The sequence below is a fragment of the Eretmochelys imbricata genome, chromosome 1, assembly GCF_965152235.1.
Source record: "Eretmochelys imbricata isolate rEreImb1 chromosome 1, rEreImb1.hap1, whole genome shotgun sequence".
NCBI classification, from domain to species: domain Eukaryota; kingdom Metazoa; phylum Chordata; order Testudines; family Cheloniidae; genus Eretmochelys; species Eretmochelys imbricata.
In genome coordinates this window covers 273,927,236-273,943,993 of record NC_135572.1, presented here as the reverse complement: position 1 = coordinate 273,943,993, position 16,758 = coordinate 273,927,236, and the positions used below count along the sequence as shown (strand labels likewise).

The 16,758-nt window shown below is 46.2% G+C and overlaps 1 protein-coding gene across 6 annotated transcripts in view; it reads right to left on the bottom strand.

Moving 5' to 3' along the window:
* Positions 1-16,758, bottom strand: part of ANKS1B (ankyrin repeat and sterile alpha motif domain containing 1B) — a 754,695-nt gene that overhangs the window by 588,858 nt on the left and 149,079 nt on the right. The gene's annotated exons all lie outside the window — the stretch shown is intronic.

Genomic DNA, 16,758 nt, shown 5'->3' with positions numbered 1-16,758 from the left:
AAGATCTGATGAAGTGAGCTGTAGCTCACCAAAGCTTATGCCCAAATAAATTTGTTAGTCTCTAAGGTGCCACAAGTACTCCTTTTCTTTTTGCGAATACAGACTAACACGGCTGCTACTCTGAAAACTGGAGTGGGAGTCTTCACTTAAGGGAAGAGGTTCTTCAGACCTCTAATGAACCTTACAGTTGTAGGTTGAGAAAACGCTGAAAACCCTTCAACTAGAGAATGAAAAACTGTTGTCACAGCCAAATGAATCTTGATTAAGCTACTTGATAAACCCGTTTTATTCAGTTATATCAGATAATCCAGGATAAGTGAAAGTGAAGTGCAACTTGCTGATTTTCACACTAATAGTTATATCTTTTCCACTTCTGAAAGTAAATGTTATGGGTAAATTTTTTTCTGCTGTTTAAAAATACCTGCTGTACGTCTTCAGAACAGGTAGATTCTATCCCTGCAAACCACTGAGGAGCCACACCTGGAAACAGAGAATTTATAGGTTGGGATGAAGTACTTGGCTGACGGCCTGGTAGAGGAGACAAGGGATGCACAGAAGATTGATCGCCAGACAAGGAGACAGTTGAAACAAGTAAGGGTACCATGTCTGTCTTGGCCATGTTGCGACTATTAGGATAACCCTGGCTTTATCCTGCCTGATCTTGTTCATCACATTTAAAATTAGAGGCAATGGGGGAAACATGTAATACAGACCCTTCAACCAAGATAGAAGGAAGGCATCCCCCAAGAAATGGGGGTCTCAATCCCCTCTTGAACAGAACAGATGGCACTTCCTGTTTGTGGCAGTGGCAAAGAGGTCCACTTGTTCAAAATATGTCATCTAGTATTCATGGATCCAATTCCCATTTGTAGTCCTGGGAGAAGTGCCAGCTGAGAACACTGGCCAGGGAGTTTTGCACTCTGGGAAGGTATATTGCTGAAATGCGAATGTGATGGACTATGCACCAATTCCATATCTTTACTGCATTGACACACAGAGAGGTGGATCTTGCTCTGCCTTGCCTGTTAATGTAAAACATGCAGGCTACATTGTCTGTCATGACTTCAATAAACTTTCCTCTAATGAGAAGCTGAAAATGAAGACAGGCACTCCTGACTGTCTTTCATTTCAATAGGTTGATGTGAAGGCTGGCCTCTTGAGATGACCAAGGATGCCTTTATGAAATGTATTTTCTGTACTGGGGTTAATATGGATTTCTCTATATTGAGCTGGAGTCCTAACCGTGGAAACAAAGAAAGGCCTTCTGGGTGGCTCATTCACTGCCTCAACCACCTGAGAATTAGGTGTGAGATGGGAGAACAGAAATTCATAGTCCTTGTTGGGGACATTATATTTTTTGCCAGATCTCTTCCAAATTGGTTGTACTGTTGCTGGGATCTGCCAAACCATGTTAGCAGGAACCAGAAGTTCCTCACGGATCAGACAGGTAACTCTGGTAGGTGTTACTGACTGGAGGATATCCAATAAAAAACAGTTGTTCTGTAACTGTTGTTCTTTGAGATGTGTTGCACATGTCCATTTCACCCTTGGTGTCTGTGTGCCCAGAGCATGGCAATTGGAAACTTTTTTTCTCTCAGTGGTACCTGTTAGGTAGCTTAAGTTCCCCCTGCTGGTGTGCACCACTGCATGCAGGTATAAAAGGCAGAGCTACCTCTAGCCCCTCTCAGTTCCTTTTTGCCATAACTACGATGTAGAACGGTACAGGTTGTGGAATGGACATGAGCCACATATTTCAAAGAACAACAGTTAAGGAACAGATTAGTAACTGTTTTTAATTCTTTGAGTGACTGCACATGTGCATTCCTCTCTTGGTGACCAACAAGCCATAGAACAGGAGGTGGGATCAGAGTCTATTTCAATAAAGATTGGAGAACAGCTCATCCCACCCTAGATTCGTCTCTGAAATCTTGAGTCACAACACAGTGGGAGGCAAATGTTAGGACTGAGGGTCAGATTGCTCACAGGAAACCACCTTGGGAGGAACTTCGGATGAGAAGGTAGGCAAACCTCATCCTTAAAGAAGATTGTATACAGAGGTCCTGACATTAATGGCTGCAGCTCCCCCATACTTCCAGCTAAGCTACCAGAAAAGCCACTTTCATTGGTAGAAGCGTCAGAGAGCAGGTATCCAACAGTTCAAATGGGGGACTCATAAGTCTTGACAATACTAAGTTTAGAACCCAAAGGGGAATGTGGTCTTGTACATGAGGGCATAATTTGATTCAGCCCTTTAAAAATCTTATGGACATTGGAGAAAATAAAGCAATTGTCCACCTTAGGATGGAATGCTGAAATAGCAGCCGGATGTACCTTGATGGAACTAATCGCCAAATGCTGGTGTTTAAGGTATAACAAGTAATCCAGAATATGTTGAACTGAAGCACTGGATGTTAATACCCCATATTGATGAGCCCAGATGGAGAAATGCTCCGTTTAGCAAGGTAAGTCACTCTTGTAGAAGGCTTTCTACTATTTAGCAGGTTTCAGAGTAGCAGCTGTGTTAGTCTGTATCTGTAAAAAGAAAAGGAGTACTTGTGGCACCTTAGAGACTAACAAATGTAGGCAGCCTGCTCTCTAGTGTCTAGCCATGGAGCATCCATGCTGTTAACTGAAGGGATTGCAGGCTTGAGTGGAGAAGTCAACCATGATCCTGGGAGATTATGTCCAAGTCCAGTGGAAGTGGTTGGAGGTTTGACTGACAGCATCAGGAGAGTGGTGAACCAGTGCTGATGGGCCCCTGCTGGGGCTACAAGTCTGACTCTGGCCTGGTCCTGTCTTATTTTTGGCAGTACTCTCTGAATGAGTGGGATTGGTGGGAAAGCTTAGATGATCATGACTGACCACACCAGTAAAAAAGCATCTGTCATGGAACCTAGACTGTGGCCCCGTAGGGAGCAGAACTGCTGGCACTTTCTGTTGGACTTTGTCGCAAATAGGTCTACTTGGGGAAAAAACCCAGCTGGAAGATGTATCTGGCCACAACCAGGCGAAGAGAGCACTTGTGATAACTCATTAATGATCTGCTCAGGTAGTCTGCTAGGTCATTCTGTATAACTGGCAGGTAAGATGCTTCTAGAAATATTGAGTTGGCAATTGAGAGCTTCCAGAGTAGAGTCACTTCTTGACAGAATGGAGAAAAGCAGGCTCTCCCCTGCTTATCAAGGTAAAACATTTCCGCCACATTGTCTGTGAGGACTAACAGGTTGCTTTCCCTGATCTGTGACAGAAATACCTGGCAAGCCAGTCTGACAGCTTTCAGTTCTCTTACAATGATGTATAAAGCTAAGACCTCTGAGGACCATAGAACCTGGAGTCCGAAAGAAAGACCCTGGCTTAAGCTGAGTCCAGTACACCTCCTATACCTCTATTCTCTGGACTGGGGACAGAAGAGATTTCTCTGGGTTGATTAACAGTCCCAGAGCATTGAACGTTGACTGCATCACAGCAACACTGCTCTGCACTTGCCATTTTGACCAGACCTTGACAAGCCAGTCATCTAGGTAGGGCTAAACCTGCACTCCTGATCTTCAAAGGAATGCAGTTACTACTGCCATAACCTTTGTAAAAACCTTGGGAGCTGCTGACAGGCCAAAAGGTAGTACTGGTAATGATTTTGATTGGCCAGAAATCAGTGGTACTTCCTGTGAACTTAATTGGTTGCCACATGGAAGTAGGCATCTTTTAAGTCAAGGGCTGCATACCAGTCCCCAGGATCCAGGGAAGGGATAATAGAAGCTAGAGTGACCATGCAAACTTTATCTTTTTTAAGACTTTGTTGAGTTGACGCCAATCTAAAATTGGTCTTAGACCCCCCACTTTGCTTTTGGAATTAGGAAATATTGGGAATAAAACACCTTCCCGCTGAGGCCACGTGGAAAAAAATGGTTACTAACTTTTAGTGACTGTTCTTCTTTGAGATGTGTTGCACGTGTCCATTCCACTGTTGGTGTACATGCTGGAATTTTTTCCCGCAGTGGTACCCATAGAGGCGGTTCAAGTGTCCTCTGCTGCCACATGCCACTGTCACTGGGATAAAGGGCCCAGCCGACCCCAAGCACCCTCATTTCCTTCTTTCTGGAAACTCTGATGTAGAGGGGTAGCAGGGCAGGTCATGGAATGGACATGCATAACACATTTCGAAGAACAACAGTTACAAAAGGTTAGTGACTGTTTTTTCTTCTTTAAGTGATCGTGGATGTGCATTCCACTCTTGGTGACTCCCAATCAGTTAAATATGTGAAGGGATTGGAGTTCATATACACACAAACTGTAGTACAGCTTGACCAAATTTGGCAGCATCTCTTTAGTATTGGCCTAAAGGGAGGAGAAAGTGTGCACTGATGACCAGGTTGCTGCTTCACAGATGTCCAGGGGAGGGATCTGTGCTAGGAATGCCATTGAAGATGCTTGCGACCTTGAGAAGTGAGCACCCAGCTTTCTGGTAGTGAACAGCCTGCCAGTTCATAACAAGCATGGATACAAAAAGTTACCCAAGAGGGTAACTCTGTACTCTATGAGGAGATCTGAAAACCTTTCATTCTGTCTGCTACAGCCACAAATGGTTGGGTAGGCTGCCGAAATGGTTTGATAATGTCTATGTAGAATGCCAGTGTTCATCTAACATCCAATGTTTGTAGCCATTGCTCATCTCTATTTGTCTGTGGTTTTGGATAAACACAGATAAGTATACTGATTGATTGTTATGAAAATTTGAAATTATCTTGGAGAGAAAACTCAGATGAGAGAATAAGTACACCTTATCTTTAAAGAAGACTGTGTACAGTAGTTTGGATGTGAAAGCATGCAGCTCAGAGACCCTTCTCGCCTAAGTGATAGCAATTAGGAAACCACCTCTATGAAAGGTGTAGTAAGGAGCACGTTACTAATGGCTCAAATAGTAGTCTCATAAGTTTAGATAAAACCAGTTCAATTCCCAAAAGGGAATGGGCTTCCTTAACTGAGGGTACAAACTTTCCAGGACTCTATTTATAGACTACAGAACAGTTATCCGCGCAAGGGTGGAAAGCTGATATTGCTACCACATGAACCTTGATAGAGGAAATTGCTAAGTCGTGCTGTTTCAGGTACAGCAGATAGTCAAGTATTTGTTGGATAGATAGTGAGATTCTGGTTTGACAAGCTCAGATTCACAACAGCTTCCATTTTTACAAGTAGGTGACTCTGGTGGAGGGCTTTCTGCTGCTCAGTGAGACCTGGCGAACTTTCTCCAATGAAGCCTGTTCTTTGGAATTTAACCATGAAGCCTCCAGGTTGTTAAATGAATGGTTTGGGTGGAGCAGCCATCTATGCTCCTGAGAGATCAAATCTGGGTGCAATGGGAGTGAGATGGGAGTTGCAAATGAGAAGTCCAGTAGAGTGTAGAACCAGTGTTGGTGAGTTCTTAATATAACCCAGGCGTGTTCCCGCTTGACCTTTAGTAGCACTCTGTGTAGAAGTGGAATTGGGGGAAAAGCATAGTAAAGCTTTTCAGTCCAGAGTAGCAGGAAGGAGTCTGTGATGGAGACTGCACTGTGGTCATGCAGGGAGCAGAATTGGTGGCATTTTCTGTTGTATTTGTTCACAAATAGGTCTATCTGGGGAAAATGGATCTGCCTACATCTGGACCCAGAGACCACTTATCGTGACTGGAAAATGACACGCAGTTTGCTAGCTTGTTCTGCACCACTGGAAGGTAAGAAGCCTCAAGGTTGACTGAATGGGCTATGCAAAATTCCCAAATGTGAATTGCTTCCTGACACAGGAGGAATGATTGAGCTCCTCCCTGCCCATTGAGGTAAAACATCGCTTTGATATCTGTAAGGACAAACAGGTTTCTCCCCCTGATATGAGGTAGGAAAGCCTGAGAGGCAAGATTAATCACCCTGAGCTCTCTGATGTTGATATGAAGAGGGAGCTCTGTCAAGGATCAAAGACTCTGAGTTTGGAGGGGCTCCAGGTGAGCTCCCCACTCTAGAGCCAGCACATTTGAGACCAGAGTCATTGATGGTTGAGGGTGGAGGAAGGGAATGCCCACACAAACTTTGAGGGGATCCAACCACCAATTCAGCAAAATCAGAACCCACAAAAGTACCATGAGCACAGTGGTGAATACACTGAGGCCAGCTGTGTCTGAAGGAGTCTGAGGTGCAGTCTCGTGTATTGTACTACATACGTGCACAAGGTCATATGTCTTAGTAGTCTGTGATGAGGTGTACAAACCCCCACACTGGGCAACAAGGGGTTAAGCAACTGCTTTGAGCTCAGCCAGCCCTGTCCCCACCACACCTGTAGGAAATGCACCAACTAGAGGAGGAGTTAAAAGGGAGGGGACAAGCCCATTTGGTGGCAGACCAGGGAAGAGAGCAGACCTGCAACCTGCAACTCCAGCAGAGAGCAGCTGAGGAAAGGCAGAACTTCTTTCTAAGACAACTGCCCAAAGGTCCCACCCTGAGGGAAGGGAGGACCTACTACAGAAAAAGACTGAGAGGGAAGAATTCCCCTGTCCCTCTCATATGAACTCCAGACTTTATTAATGCCCTTTATTTTTCTTGGACTACCCCCACGGGGGAAAGCCGTAGGACTGATCTGGCCCAGGAGGGTGGGCCATACTGTGGGAGAAAGCAGTGCCATCCGAGAAAGAAGAGCTACCCATACTACACACAGCCACCGGAAGGTACATAGGAGGGCCTGGGGACCCCTACCAAACACCCTCCTTCCCCCCCTTCTCCCCCGCCCACAGGTAATGGGCCACTAGGAGATGCTATCCTACCAACCCTGAGCAAGGACCATCACAGAGCCTCATACAGTTTCAGGCAGTTGTGACTAGATGAATCTAGAAGTCTGATATGAGAGATCAAATAGATTGCAATCTCAATTCTAGGAGGAGTGCTCTGGCCTGGATAGAGTCCCACACATAACTGTGAATCCTATCCTTTGCACCAGGATAAGGTTAGACTTGTCTGCATTGATCAATGAGCCTAAAGCCTTGAAGGTTGATTGAATGAGTTGAACACTGGATATAACCTGAGCTTTGGACCAGCCCTTGACTAGACAGTCATCCATTTAAGGGTAGATCTGCACACCTAATCTCCTGAAGAACACTGCTACCATGGCTATACATTTTGTGAACACCCGAGTTGCTGCAGATAGGCTAAACGGAAGCACCGTGAACTGGTAATGTGAGTATGTCACTACAAATCTGAGGAACTTTCTATGCCCTTGGTATATCAACACATGAAAGTAGGTGTCTCTTAAATCGAGGGCAACATACCAGACTCCAGGATCCAGAGAGAGATTAATGGATGCCAGGGTGACCATGTAAAACTTATCTTTTTGAGATATTTGTTGAGCTGACACAGGTCTAAAATAGGTCTCAGACCTCCCTTAGCTTTCTAGATTAGGAAATAATGGGGGTAGAAACCCTTCTGTCTAAAATTCTGCAGAACCTCCTCTATGGCTCTCACCTGAAGGAGAGATTGAACCTCCTGGACCTGAGGTTCTTCATGAGACAGGTTCATGAACAGGGATGTGGAGGGAGGGTGGTAAGGAGGGACAGAAATAAAATGGAGGGTGTATCTACTTCTGCTGTGCTCAACACCCAACAGTCCGTGGTAACACGGGACCAACCACTGAAGAAACAGGAAAAGTGGTTTGCAAACAAAGGAAATATGGGGCCTAGCATCCTGGAAACTAATACAGCATCCTTGAGCAGCCCATCAGAACACCTGCTTAGAAACTGCTGCATGTCTAGGTGTGGTAGGCATCGATGCAGAGGTAGAAGGAGGAGGTAGTCTATAGCAATAACCTCAACTCTTCTTTCTCTTCAAGTTTTCATAAACAGCAGGAGCAGAATACCAGAGGGGTTGCTGAGGCCAGAAGTTCTTCCTGGAAGGACCTGGGGTGTACAATCAAGGGACTTTAGGCTTGCCCTCAAGCATTTTAACTATGGAGCTTAGCATTAGTCTGCTCCAAAAAAAGCGAGGATCGCTCAAAGGGCAGGTCTTGCACAGTCTGTTGGCCTCCTGCAGAGCCCAGAGGACTGCAATCAGGAGCTCCTATGCATGGCCATTGCCGAAGCCATGGACCTAGCAGCTGAGTCAGCAGCATCCAGAGCAGCTTGTAGCAAGGCCCTTACCATCAATGTTCCCTCGTCCACTAGCAAGGAGAACTCCTGCCTAGCCTCTTCTGGGAGCATGCCTTTAAATTTTAGCATGGAGTCTCATACGTTAAAATCATAACTGCCCCAAAGTGCATGCTGGTTTGCAATCCTGATCTGCAACCCTGGGTAGAATAAAACTTTCCTACCAAACAGGTCTAACTTCTTTGAGTCTTTTGATTTTAGCATTGTGCCCTGATGCCATTGCCTTTCATTCTCAATTGCAGCAGATGATGAAATGGAGAGGAATTCATAATGTTGGGTGGGTACATAATACTTCCACTCAGCCCTTTTTGAAGTTGGGGGAAGGGATGCAGGGGTTTGCCACAGCCTCTTAACTTGGTCCATAATGGCCCACTGAAAGGTAGGGCCACTCTGGAAGGACCTATAGTGGCTAAAATATTGACCAAGCAATGAGAGGATTCTTTTACTTCCCCATCTATATGCACAGACTTAACACAACCCTCTTTAACAATTCTTGGTGCCCCTTATAGTCTTCTGGTGGAGTCAACATGCCCCTCCTGAGACTGCCTTGTCAGATGAGGAGGAAGAGGCCAGCACTGGCTGCAGATGCTCTGCCTCCCTTTTGTGATCTTAATGGTCCTGTTGAACCGGCTCTTGGAGTCTGGTACCCAGCTCACTACTGGTGTCAGGAATGGGTGCTGCCCAGTGGGTCGGTGCCACATGCCTTTCTGATGCCACTGAATAGGAGTGCCTGAAATACGATCTGGATGGTGGGGAAAGCCCCACTGATTCCAGAAAGGCCACTGGACAGGTGGAGGTCCCCAGTAACTTCCTGGCCAACCACTCAATGGTAGTCAGGTGACAGGATCCATGGAAGAGTGGAAACCTCTAGCGGAGGGGTAGCAAGAGGAGCTCCAAGAAATGTAGGACCTAACCTCTGCCATTCCAGACAGTTCTGGTGATCAGTGCCGAGGCTGTACTGCCAGTGATAAGGTCAGGAGGACCTTAGCAGTCGCAAATGTCTATGGTGTGGTGGTATTGAGATAGTGTTGGTATGGCACAGTGCCATGGATGTGGAAGGAACTCCTTCTCACTCCAGATTTGATGGAACCTGCCTAAGTGCTTGAGTTAATGGTGACGTCTTCTGTGATACTGAAGCAGAGGGGTGCTTAGACTTAGACTGCACTCTATTCTTATCCCCATGCTTAGCAGACTTCAGTTCTGAGGATCTCCCCCTTTTGGCACTCAGCTTCTTATGCCTTTTCTTAGGCACTGGGGATGGTGAATGATGTCAGGACTCAGGCACAGTAGGAGGCACACTCCTTACCAATGCCAAGGTACTTGGTGCTGAGTCTGACCAACCTGGTTCAGATGGAGGTCTCAAGACCACCTCCACAAGGAGAAACTTTAGCCTGGCTTCATGATCTTTCTTCATGCAAGGCTTAAAGTCTCTGCAAATTTGGCTCCCAATATGAGCTTCCCCAAGGCATTTCAAGCAGCTTGAGTGTGAGTCACTCATGGGCATAGCCTGATTGCAGGAAATGCAGGGTTTGAAGCCCAGTGACTGAGGCATTTCTCAGCACTGGGAATTGACTGAAAACCTCAGAGGGTATAAAAACTGTAGAATACATCCAACTTCTACTGTGCTCAAGGCCAACTGGTCTGAAGTACTCTCAGACCAAGCACTGTGGAAGTAGGACAGACGATTTGCAAAAGTGAGAGGTTTGGGTCTGAACGTATGAAAACTGGTTTGCCAATCCTGACTGACCCATCAAAATGGCTGCTTTGCAGTTCCCAGGTGTCTTCAGGGGCCCGGAGCCAGAGATGAAGCAGCAGGAGCGGGAGACCTCAACCTATTACCCTATGATCTCTTTTTTGATAGGTCCTGCGGAGAAGGAACATCAAAAAAATGGTGAGTCTGCTGTGGCCAATCGTATTTCCTGACTGGAACAGGAGTGTACAGACCTAAGGATTTCACGGTGGCTCTAGAGTTGTTAAGTTCATGGAGCTTGCTGTTCCTTCCATCCAAGAACAGAGAAGGACCCTCAAATGTCAAGACCTGAACAATACTCTGTACTTCATAGGGAAGACCAGAAGACTGCAGTGAGGATGATCTATATATGGCCGCTGCAGAAGCCATGATTTTACCTGCTGAGTCTGCATCGTCGAGCCCCACCTTCAGCAATGTTCTCCTGACTAGCCTGCGCTCACTAACTAGGGAAGAGAACGCTTGTCTAACATTCTCCAGAAGCAGCTCTCTTAACTTTTCCATGGAGCTGTATAAATTAAAATTGTACCACCTCAGCAAAGCCTGTTGGTTAGTGATACACAACTGCTGTGTTGAATAAATCTTCCTGCCAAATAAATCCAGGTTTTTAGCATCCTTCTATTTCGGGCTGGTAGCCTGGTGCCCATGATGCTCTCTCTCATTAGCCGCCATCATGAGTAATGAGCCTGGTGGTGGGTGAGTACAGAGGTACTCAAAACCTTGGGAGGGCAAATAATATTTTCTTTCTGCTCTTTTCGAGGTGGGAGGCAATGAAGACGGAGACTTCCATACAGCCTTATAGGCTCTATCACCTCAATAATTGGCAGAGTTATCCTGGAGGTACCCACCAATGATAAAATGTCAATGTGATGTGACGTGACAAGGTGATGTGAAGATTCCCTGACCCCTTTGACCTGTACATCTAGGTCTGCAGCCACTCTCTTTTAGCAACTCCTGATAAACTTTAAAATAATCTGGAGGAAGTGAAGTTGTGCCAGATGAAAGGGCCTCACCTGGCGAGGACAAAGATGAAGCCAAGACTGGAGGAGGGAGGTAGAATCTCCTCTACCAGCTGTTGCTCTAGCTCTGGAACCTCCTCCTGATGCTCCGTACCATGACTATCACTGGATTCTGGGGACAGAGTAGCTCAGTGAGTAGACTCAGCCCTTCTAGATGAAGCCAGTGAGTATGTATGATGTGGGGAAGATCTGGATGTTCAGGGAAACCCCCAAGGGATCCAAAATGGCCATAAAGGGCAGGCCTCATTGCCCAGGTTCCATTCCCATAGGAGGTGCCACTGAAGGATCATGGTGGTAAATGGGAGGAGAGGATCTGTGCGGAGACTGGTGGGTCCTGCTTTGGGGTTGAATTATGTACAACCCCACCTTCAAGTCTGATGAGGAGGATTCCCTTTCATCTGACCATGGTGGAGCCAATTCAGTTGGTGCCAGGGGCCAGGAGATGGGTGGAGGGACGCCATCATTGCAGGCTTCCCTTTGGAAGGTACTGAGAGACTGCTTGTCCAAGAAGCAGGCAACTGTGGTACCAGAGGTGGAAGCACCTGGCACTGAGACAAAGCAGGTTTCTTGCTGCCGCAAAAGCCTCAGTGGTAATCAGCACTGAGATGGTCTCTTGTTGCGGTGCTGAAGAAGTTGATGGTACCTTTTTCAGCACTGGACTCGACTGTGTCCCTTGTGGCACTAAAGCCAACTGTGCCAACTTAGGCACAGATTTGGAGGAGGAGTGCCTACGTTGCAGGTGCACTCTACTCCATTCCTTGTGGTGCTCTTACCAGAATTAGAGGGTGGAGATCTTCCTTTGGCAAGTGCCTATCTGGAAGCCCTGTGTTTTTTTCTTGGTACAGGCAAGGGAGAATGGTGCCATGATTCTGCTAACCCTGGAGGTGAATGTCACACTGAAGCTGCAGCACTTGGCATTAAGTCAGACTGGGACAGCTCCAATGATGGCCTGAGCACTATCTCCATTAGCAGGAATATCAGCCTAGCCTCCCTATTGTTCGTCCTAGGCTTGGACACCTTGCAAATCTGGCATAGTCATTTGTGTTTGCCTCTCCCAAGCACTTCAGGAGCTATTGAGCAGGTCTGCTCACTGGCACAGGCCTGGAGGAAGAAGCTTGAAACCCAGTGACCAGTGGTGAATAGAAAACCCACAAACAGAGAAACGACAAGTAAGAAAACCCTATACACACACACACACACACACACACACACACACACACACATTATGTTACAGGAAAAGAACTGTCAAACTAGTCCTCTTTGAAACAGGACTAGATCAAAGCATATTAACAAACAATAATGCTCATCAGGAGTGTGCACATGGACAATTAGTTCACGGCAGGCTAATGCAGAGTAGATTCACACCCTAGCATGCTGCAAACATATTGTTCATGTAGACAAGTTCTTAGGCTGTAAAATCTTTGGGTCAAACATATTGTAAAATCTTTGTCTTTTTGTCATGTGTTTGTACAGTGCCTAGCACAGTGGTGTCCTGGTCCCTCTGGGGCTCCTAGGCTCTACAGAAAATACAAATAAATAATAATAACAATAATGATATCTAGCTCCTGTAGGAGAGTACATCTCAAAGCACTTATAAAACAAGGTAAGCATAGTTATTCCCGTAATATCACCATAATAATAATTATAATAATAAATAGAAATCTGGAACTTAAAGAAATCTGCAATTTCAAGAACACATTCTGCCCTCTACTGCTCATGTTGCATAGTCTCTTGCTCTGGAATCAGTCCTATTGTTTACAATGAGAGTAAAGAGTAAGAAGGTAGAATAGGCCTCACCATTGTACTGTATAATCCTACACCAATCGAAAGAAAATTTATTTTCTTTGCATTTGTGGGAAAACACATTCTTTTCTCTGATCTGCCTGCTTACTGTCTCCTTTTTTCATAATAGCAAGAATCCTGTTGCCTGAATTAGTCAAAGAGAAGGATTCTAATATAGGGTAGGGCAGGCTGCAGAGAAGAGTTAAAGGATGGTCCAACATGCACCTGCATCATATTAGCATGTGCTAAAACTAAAACACAGCTGGTTGGTTTAATTTTAGGTCTCCCCGCCTTGGCAGAATTCCTTTCATCTTCAAAGCCTAATTATAATTCCCTAAATGCCAGCACTGTTAACTACTTCAATATTTAATTATATCATTTTGCTATATCCATTGAATAAATATCCAGTAAACTGGCCTTACTTGGCAAATCCTGATATTTTAGTGTTTGAATGGAGAATGCCTACAAAGGCATTTGTTCAGCAGCAAGTGAAGACAATTAAACTGCAATAAGTAGTTCCGATTTTTGTTTTAACTCTGAAGTTCTACGCAACTCACATCTACACAAACCACAGAAAATGACTCCATCTAGCATATGGGAAATATTTAGAAATTGAACTGTCATTTCCATTCAATCCATCTAGGATTAATAACTACAACAGAATACTTAAACAGATGTGTAGTTTGATCATTTTGTATTTGACTGCTTTTGCAAGTGATTTAATCAGTTTTCTTTCTAGCACAAAATGGGCAGACCTTTTTGCAGATGTGGGCAAACTCCTCTACCACCCAAGTCTCATATATTGAACACAAAATGAAACAAAGACCCCAAATGAGGGACACAATAAAACTGTTGGTGCAAGAGCTTGAATTAATCAAAATGATGGAAAAGACTGTGAGGTAAAAATATCACAGCCACTACTAGAATCTCTTCAAAATTCTTATATGCAACATTTTTTACTTGTTTTAAACACACAAATTCTCAAAAACCCCTTTGGGAACGGTTGCATGATAACTGAGGCCACCGTTCCCACAGAAACTTTCATCTTTGATTTTCAAATATTGGAGACCTTCTTGCAGGAGTACCATGATCTTGTCAAGAATGATAGGCCTTTTCTTTATTCATGTAAGAGAAGGCCTATATCTACACTATGAGCTAGGGATGTGATTCCTCTGCTTGTGTACACATACTCACACTGGCTAAAATACAAAGCAGTGTAGCCTTGGTAGCATAGGAAGCAGCAGCAGAGGCATGGCTGAGCTGTGCCAAGTACATACTCACTGGTTTTAGGTGGGTTTGTACATGGTTCGGCTCTGCCTTGCCTCTTCTCCTGCTAAATGTGCTATTGTGGCTATGCTGCTATTTACACTCACACTTTGCTGCTATTTACACTCACACTAGCACAATTTACAGTGCCTAGCATGAGTATGCGTATACAAAGCAGGGGAATCACACCTATGATAGGGTGTCCATCCCACATAGGAGTGGAAGGGGTTAAAGGAGGCCCTGGGGTCCTACCATACCATGCCCCAGAAAGCAGCAGTGGAGGTGAGTCCTCCAAGTAGCATAGAGAGGCTGTGTGCAGCGCAGCCAATCAGAGAAGGTCTGCACGAAGCAGCCGTGGGGCCAATAGGCCCATATAAGAAGAGCTGCAGGGCAGAGCAGAGTCAGTCACTGCTGAGAGGTCAAGAAGTGAGGACTGTGTCTCTAGCAGTCTGAGAGACCTGCAGCACCTGGGACAGAGCAACTGCTGGCAGGGACCGGGGAGCAAGAGGGAGCTCCTTGCTGGCTACTGGGATTGGTAGTTGCATGCCCTGAGGCAAGGGCAAAAAGGTACTGGGGGCATGGGAAAGTGGCCCAGGGAGACATAGCAGCATAGGGAGAATTTAAAGAGTCGAAGCAAGAGGCTGCTATCCATATGGTCTCTGGGTCAGGACCCAGAGTAGCGGGCAGGCCCAGTTCCCCACACTCGCCACTGAGGAAGTGGCTGGACTATTAGACAGTTATACTCCCCCTCTCCAGAAGGGGGAAACACAGAGTGACCTAGCCAGAGGGCTGAGTCATGAAAAGGATGTGGCAGTTCCTGAGGCTGAGAGAGGAGCTGTGGGCCGGAAGGAGAGCCAAAGCCATGGTGTGCAAACCATGAATGGGGGCATTGGCCTGGAGCTAATCCCCAGAGTAACCAGGAGGAGGAACAAGTCCAGGAGTGAGGCTGTTCAGATAGATGGCTAAACAGTGTCTAAATACTAGCATATAGAAATGTTGCTCCTGCGTGGAGGAATGTGGCTCGGGAAAAAATACAGGCAAATACACTGCCTGGTTTAAATGAAACTGAGAAACCTGCTTGGATACAAACTTTGGGTATGGCTGGTGCGTAACCTTGTCCCTGGAGAACTGCATATTAAGGAGGCCCCACCATCAGGGCCTGCAACTCACACACGCTCTTGGCAGAGGTAATGGCTATCAAGAATTCAATTTTCTGAGACAGGAGGGGCAGCGGGCAGGAAGGGCTCCAATGGGCTCCAATGGAGGCCCCATTAGACCTGTTAACACAGTGTTCAGATCCCACAAGGGGACCAGCTCTTGAATTGGAGAATGTAGACAGAGAACTTCTTTCAGAAATCTCATCACCATGGTGTTGGAGAAAACCGACTCTCCTTGCATAGGAGGATGAAACGTAAATATCGCTGCCAAGTTAACTCTCCGAGAACTGTGTGCCAAGCCTGATTCCTGCAGATGTAGCAGGTACTCCAAGATGTTCTGGATGGAAGCCCCCACCAGATGGATCCCACAAGCGAAGGACCACATGGAAAACCTTATCCACTTTGCCAAGTAGGCGATTCTAGTGGAAGTCTTCCTACTGTTAAGTACAACCTGTTTGATAGCAGCTATGCCATTCCTTCTCATTCAGCCATTCACAGCCACACCATAAGGTGCAGGGAGCTGCTTGCTGGATGTTGGGTGTGCCCGCTGCCCTGTGTGAGGAGATTGGGAAGGAGAGGAATTGGTTTGTGAAGTTGAACCACCAGAGCAAGAAGGTCCAAGAACTAGTGCTGCCTTGGCCACACCTGGGCAATGACCTGTGGAAGGATCAGGACAGGAGGGACAAGTACAGCAGAGTCGACTACCAGCTGCAGTGGAAAGCATTGGAGAGGGAGCCCAGGCTGAGCCCCTCCCGAGAGCAGAATTGGTGACACTTGCTTTTTTTCCCTCATCACAAAGAGATCGATCATGAGGATGTCCCATATTGTGAACATCATCTGAAGGACCTCTATCTTCAGGGACCACTTGTGGCTAGGGGAGAAAACCCTGCTCAGATGATCCACAAGACAATTCTAGACCCCTGGCAAGTGGACACCTATCAGGGTGATGTCCTCTTTGATGCAGACCTGCCACAGCGTGATCGCCTCCAGGCAGAGTGATCTGGAGTGAGCTCCCCCTTGTTTGTTCACATCGTACATCACGGTGGTATTGTCCATAAGTATGCAAACCACTGAATGCCTGATGTGGTCCCAAGGGGCACGACACACTTTGAGGATGGTCTGAAGCTTCAGCACACTGATGTGAAGTGAGACCTCCTGTGCCGACCACAGACCCTGCATACTCAATGAGTCCAGATGTGTTCCCCAACCCAGACGGGATGCATTGGTAACCACACTTGGTCAGAGAGGAACAAGTGAAGAGTACACCTTGGCACACATTGCAGGGGGACTCCCACCAGTGCAAGGACTGATTGATGGAGAAAGGCAAACCAACTTGTCCAGAGAATGCAGGGCCGGGTGAGCCACATCTGAAGAGGGTGATGGTGCAACGTGGTGAGTTGGACCATCTGGATGCAGGCAGGCTCAATAGGCTCAGTAGGCTCAGACACACACGGACTGTTGTAGACAGTTGTGAGTGCAAACTGAGCACAGCTGTCAAATCACCTGGAAGCAGTTGGTCAGCAGGAATACCCTCAACTTCTCAGAATCTAACAGGGCCCCAGTGAAATCTATGTGCTGAGTGGGGGCAAAGGTCAATTTCACGGTATTTAGAATGAGTCCCAAATG